The sequence below is a fragment of the Colobus angolensis genome, unplaced genomic scaffold (assembly GCF_000951035.1).
Source record: "Colobus angolensis palliatus isolate OR3802 unplaced genomic scaffold, Cang.pa_1.0 Scaffold3, whole genome shotgun sequence".
Classification (NCBI taxonomy): Eukaryota; Metazoa; Chordata; class Mammalia; order Primates; family Cercopithecidae; genus Colobus; species Colobus angolensis.
The window spans coordinates 26625962-26632707 of NW_012116265.1; positions in this window are offsets into that span (position 1 = coordinate 26625962).

Consider the following 6746-nt stretch of genomic DNA (forward strand, 5'->3'; position numbering starts at 1 on the left):
AAGAGAGAAAGACAAGGAAGGAAGGAAGGAAGGAAGGAAGGAAGGAAGGAAGGAAGGAAGGAAGGAAGGAAAGAAAGAAGGAAGGAACTCTGTGCTGACTCTGTCTTCCCCCACCTCCTCATTTGAAAACATTCAAGTACCTGCCAGGCATCAAGCTGCGTCCAAGCTATGTCCAAAGTCAAATCCTATCATCCTACCTTTCCAGCCAGAAGAAACTGTTCCTTCTACTTCATCACTGTAGTTCAGGTCCTTATCATCTCCTCCCCTGACTGTTGCAGAAGCCTCTTCATCTCAAACATTCATCCTAGAGTTGCACCTTCTACCAACTCCATATGAACAAATAATAATTCTAGAAGAATCAAAGGACTTCTCTATAATATTGAGGTATGGAGAGGCTAAGCAGATACAGAGCCTAGGATCCTTGAAAGACTTGATGTTTTTTATTGTGCTAAAATATGCATAACATAAATTTTACCATTTTAACCACTTTTAAGTGTACACTTCAGTGGCATTAAGTACATTTACATTGTTGTACAACCATCACCACCATCCATCTCCAGAACTTTTTCATCCTCCAACTGAAACTCTGCACCCATTGAATACTAATTCCCCATTTACCCCTCCTCACAGCCCCTCGTAACCTCTACTATACTTTTTGTCAGTGAATTAGACTACTCTAGGTGCTCAGGCAAGTGGAATCATATAGTATTTGTCCTTTTGTGTCTGGTTTATTTCACTTAGCATAATGGAAACCCCAGTTGATGTTGGTGACCAGTGATTCATGGTAGCTCCAATCTGTGAGACTGAGTGATTTTCTCCAGCCGTACTCTTGGTATATAGAAATCGGAGAGATGGACCACTCCATGGGTGCTTGGCCTTCACTAGACAAGAGTGATAACGGGGCAAGTGAATCAGCCAGGAAGAAAGTTGGAGGAGTAGGAGGTTGTGGCTAGAGTGGGATGTTAAAAGTTATCTGGAGAGCAGAGATTTCGTGTGATGGCAAGATGTGCGGATGTAGTCTTTGTCATGGGAATTGAGGACTGAAGAAGAGTAGAAGTCAGTGATTAGGAGTCAGTGATTAGGAGAAGGTCAGAGAACTGAATCTGAGTGAATATTCATCACGTTTTCAAATAGTAGTGCTTTGGGCAACCCATGTATATCACAGTTATCACACCATTCACTCGGTCTTCCTTCAGTACCATGTTGTTATTTGAGGTGAGTTATTTACTGTTTAATCATACTTTCTCAGATACTTTGTAAGGCAAAATTCTCATATGTTCAATAAATACTTGATCTTTTACGCCAGATTGACATTAAACCTCTATGGTAGATGCTAGTTAGAGTCTGGCATCTACCATATTTCTATCTGGCACATCAAAGGGCCCTCTTCTCTGAGAATTCCTAGGGTTGGGCCCCCAGTGGACATGTCAGGACTACATGAATATGAACTACATGAATAGCACTGCCCTTAGACCCAGGCAAGAAGGGCTCCTTCCCTTGGCCAGTCACTTTGAAAGCCTTATATTTCACCAGAATGCACAAGAAAATAATAAGTGTATTTACAAACACATGAGGCTCCGGAACTCAGTGCTGTCATAACCTGATACCCTAAACATTTACTCTCACGATTCACACTGTTCAGGGGCCAGGGAAACTCTTAACTGCACCCAAAGGCTTTGAATGTGTGCAGATTGTGCTTCTGCTTCTGAACATAGGGAGGCTGGGAATAAAGGAAGCAGTCGGGGAAGAGAAAAGACAAATTCATTAACTTGTCAAATTCTTCCCCAGCATGAGTATAATAAATACTTGCATTAAAACGGGTATCATTTTCAGTAGTCGAAGGGTCTAGATTTTTGTCCTTCTTCATATTCCAATGTGTATTTGCAACACTTGTCTATGGAGTCTTTAAAAATTTGCAATATTAAACAATTCATATTACTTTTTTTTTTTTTTTGAGATGGAGTCTTATTCTGTCACCCAGGCTGGAGTACAGTGGTGCCATCTTGGCTCACTGCAACTTCCGCCCCCCCGGGTTCAAATGAATCTCCTGCCTCAGCCTCCTGAGTAGCTGGGATTACAGGCTCCTGCCACCGTGCCTGGCTAATTTTTGTATTTTTAGAAGACATAAGGTTTCACCATCTTGGCCAGGCTGGTCTCGAACTCCTGATCTCATGATCCACCTGCTTTGGCCTCCCAAAGTCCTGGGATTACAGACATGAGCCACTGTGCCTGGCCCACATAACTTTTGAATTGGTAGGCATATAGGTATAAAGGAAACATACATGAAGTATGATATCCATTGTTTACATTAGCAACTAAATGGACAATGAACTTCAGAATTGTAAATTGTTTTATTTTACAAAAATCATAGAATTAACTAAATTTTCAAAAAATAAAAATATTCAGCATTATTAAATAATTTGAATTTAAAATATTGATACTCAACACTATAATTTGTTTTTTAATTTTAATAGATAATTTAAATATTTTAAAAGAAAAATAACCTAAAACATTTGTAAAATAATTTTTATTTTTGCATTTCTTTAATTTTCATTTTTATGAGAATATATTAAATTGTGTATACTTTCAATACAGTTATATTCGTTTAATCCTTTAAGTAACTGCTGTCATTGGAACATAAATTATTAGATGACTATAACAGCATAGTGATTTTATTAAGATGAAAACAGAAAAAACAATTTTTATAGGCTTTTATTACTGTACATCCCTGACCCAGAAATGGAGTAGCTGGATATAGCTGGATGCTCTCTTTTGCATCATCTGGCAGCTGGCTACAGGGGATCCAATAGAGAACACTGAGACCCTGGGGGATAATGGAACCACTGATTTTTTTCTTGGCCATGGGGAGCAGAACCACCCTCCCACCCTCATCCCTGCATTGGAATGTGACATGAGCGAGAAATAAACTTTTATTATATTGTACCGCTAAAGTTAACATTGTTTGTTACAGCAGTTAATCTCCTATCGGAGCAAGTTGTACCTCATCTCCTGTGATTTTCTTAGCTGATCATTTTGGCTAATATAGATTATATATCCATATGTAGATAAAATAGATTGTACATATAGATTAAAACTTGGGTGAACACCTGTGAGGGTGTGCCAGGACTATTAGGATTCTCTGTGCTAGGATATTAGGTCACTTACCTCCATGGACATCTGTCATATGCAGAAATCAATGGAAGATGACAGATCTTGGGGGTGGAGCAAAATGTAACAAAAAAGTTGTCAAATATTCACTTGGCAGATGAGGAAATTGAAGGTGATAAAAGTAGGTCAGGAAGATATCTGCCTTGGACTAGCAGTGATGGTAAGAAAAAAAAGTAAAAAAAAAAAATTAAAAAATAGGTTAAAAATGGTAGAATGTCAACAACTTTATAGGGTTCAACATAATATGATAGTATCAGTAGGACACAGACTTAATAAGGTCAATTTATTATGTTGTGTAACAAGAAGTCCCAAGGGAGCACAGCTCCAGTCTTGGTTAATTCAGTGACTCACTACCACGTCATCAGCAACCCAGATTCTCTCTCTCTTTCCTTTCACCACCCTCAGCATGTGAGCTAGTTTTTGGGCCAGCCAGCTTCACTCATGGACTCAAGATGATGGTTTTAATCATCTTGTGAATGATTTAGCCATGACACATTTAGCCACGACAACATCTAACAGGAGACAGAAAATTTCTTCCTGTGCCTCATGTTTTAATCAGGAATGAGGAAGCCTTTCCTAGAAGCTACCGAAGAGGCTCCTTCCACATCCCACCGGCCATGGTTGAGCCACATGACTTTTCCATCACCGTCACTTGCAAGGGAATGTGATCCACACAGTTGCCTTGGGCCAGTGGCTCACAGTCCCGACAGCCCATCAGAATCACCTGGGTCGCTTTCAAAAACATTTTCCCAAGGTGAGAACAATGAAATATGGATCTCTGTGGTGAGGCCTGGGCTTTGGCATCTTAAATACTTAAAAATACACAGCCAGAGTTGAGAACAACTGCGATCGGTTAATCATTCACAGAAAGCAGAGGTAGACACTGGAACAAAGTCAGAGTAGGAATGACTACTGGGTGACAACTAACTGTCTGCTGAAGTTATTAATGTTTAATTTTCAAGGAAGATATAAGAATATTCTGCTTTTAAAAAATTGAAAAATCATTTCCCATTAATCCTTCCCCAGGATAACCTCTCTTACACATTCATTATATATTGTTTTCGATCTTTTTCCATGCTTTTACATACCTATATATGTACTCATAGAAAATATATATTATATGTGTGTAATTTCAAAATGTAAGTCTTACTACACAGAACACATCATTCTGAAATGCAGTGTGATTTAACCAAGTATATACGTGTATAATTATTTTTTAAATATAATGATTTTTGGAATAATTACTCCAAAATAATTATTTCATTGTATAATCATACAGAGATTAGTATATAATTGTTTATAAGTATATTATAAGTATATTTTTATAAGTATATATTTTATAAGTATATGTTTATAAGTATATTAGTATATATAAGTATATTAGTATGTAATCATTAATCATGTCAGATTGTATAATCATACCAGAGATTAGTTTTCCCCAACTGATGGACTTTTAGGCTGTTTCCATTTTTTTGCTAATATGAACAATGCCTCCTCTTTACATACATAGGCTAATGTTACTGCAGATATTAAGAGGCTGAATTGCTGACAGAAATGGCTTCACCATTTCTTCCACTCATAACAGCAGTGTATAAAAATATCTATTTTTCTATATTTTTGCCAATATTTGCTAAACTTTCAAATTTTTGACAATCTGATGGTTTAAAATGGTACAATGGCATCTTGTTTTAATTTGCAGTTCTCTGATCACTAGTCACGTTAAATATCTTGACTTAGGTATATTGGCCATTTGCATTTCTTCTGAAAATGTCCTATTTATAACTTTTGCAAAGTTCTCTGTTGGGTTCTGTGTCTTGTTCTTACTGAGAAGTAGAAGTTCGTTAGATGATAACTGACTGAGAGTGGTGGCTCACACCTGTAATCCCAGCACTTTGGGAGGCCAAGGTGGGAGGATCACTTGAGTCCAGGAGTTCGAGATCAGCCTGGGCAATAAAGCGAGACCCCGAGTCTACAGAAAAATGAATAAAAATATGGGTACTACTCTTGTGTGTGATACATATTAGCTATATAAATATAAGATCGGTTTTATATACACATACATCTGCAGCAGATGCTGTGGTGCACCATCCGGATTCCCTCCTATGGTTTGGTTCTGAGTCCCCACCCAAATCTCATCTGAAGTTGTAATCCCCATGTGTTGAGGGAGGGACCTGGTGGGAAGTGATTGAATCATGGGGATGGTTTCCCCCCTTCTCTTCCCGTGATAGTGAGGGAGTTCTCATGAGACCTGCTGATTTTAAAAGTGGCAGTTTCCCCTGCACTCTCTCTCTCTCCTGCCACCTTATGAAGATGTGCCTTGCTTCCCTTTCACCTTCCACCATGATTGTAAGTCTCCTGAGGCCTCCCCAGCCATGTGGAAGTATGAGTCAATTAAACCTCTTTTCTTTATAAACTACCCAGTCTCAGGTAGGATCTTTATAGCAGTGTGAGAATGGACTAATATATTCCCTTTAGAAATGAAGCACACAGCTAGGCCTAGTGGCTCATGCTTGTAATCACAGCACTTTGAGAGGCCAAGACAGGAAGACTGCTTGAGCTCAGGAATTCAAGGCCAGCATGGGCAACAGAAAGAGACCCTATCTCTACCAAAAAGAAAAGAAAAGAAAAGAAGAAGAAATGAAGCACTCATTCTCCCAGATGCTGGAAATGTACACAGCTGCCAACTCTCAGCTGAGTTTTTATCTAGAACTTGCCCTCACCCAAGTCATGCCCCCTCCCTGGAAGCTGCCCACACCCAATTACTGGTCACTGCAGGTGTTTAAAAACCAACCTCCTTTCCTAGATGCCAATCCCAAGAGTCTACCTAATAAATTTGCTGTGTGCAAATGTCTGTATCTCAAAGTCCATTTTCCCTAGAATATCTAACCTAAAACCATTTCAAATATGTTCACCAATATCACTTGACTTTGAACTTTATTTGTGATATGCTTTTTAGATGTATTCCTCTTTTCCCATATGCTTTTTGCTTTTCATGTCTTAAGAATGCTATCCCTCTTCCAAGGGCATAAAAGTATTCTTCTATATTTTTTTCTAATACTTTCACAACTTCTTTTGCCTTTTAATCCACATACTACTCATTTGTATGAATGGTGTGACCAAAGAATCTAACTTTATATTTCATTTGGATAGTTATTTGTCCAGCACCACTTATGACATTGTCTATGTTTTTCTGACTGATTTGAAACGCCTCTTCTACAATATGAGAATATGAAAGCGATATCAAAATAACATATATGAGAATATCATAGCTGTAGAAGAGGCTTTTCAATACTCAACTACAGTTGAATGCTTCACATGAGCATTTGACCCAAGCCAAACCTGGAATTTTTTAAATTCTAAAAATAAGAAATGGCTGCAGGAACTCTTCAATGGTAGAGGGAGAGGAGTCTGGTGTTGCTTGGCGCTTGAGTTCTAGTTATTTCTGAGATAACATCTCTGCCCATTCCCACTTTCCAGTTTCAACCCTTCCTTGAGTTTAAGAGCAAAATATTCCATAGTTTGGGACTTAAGCTTGCTCAAAGTGAGTGTCCATTTTATAACTAAAAGAGACCAAATAC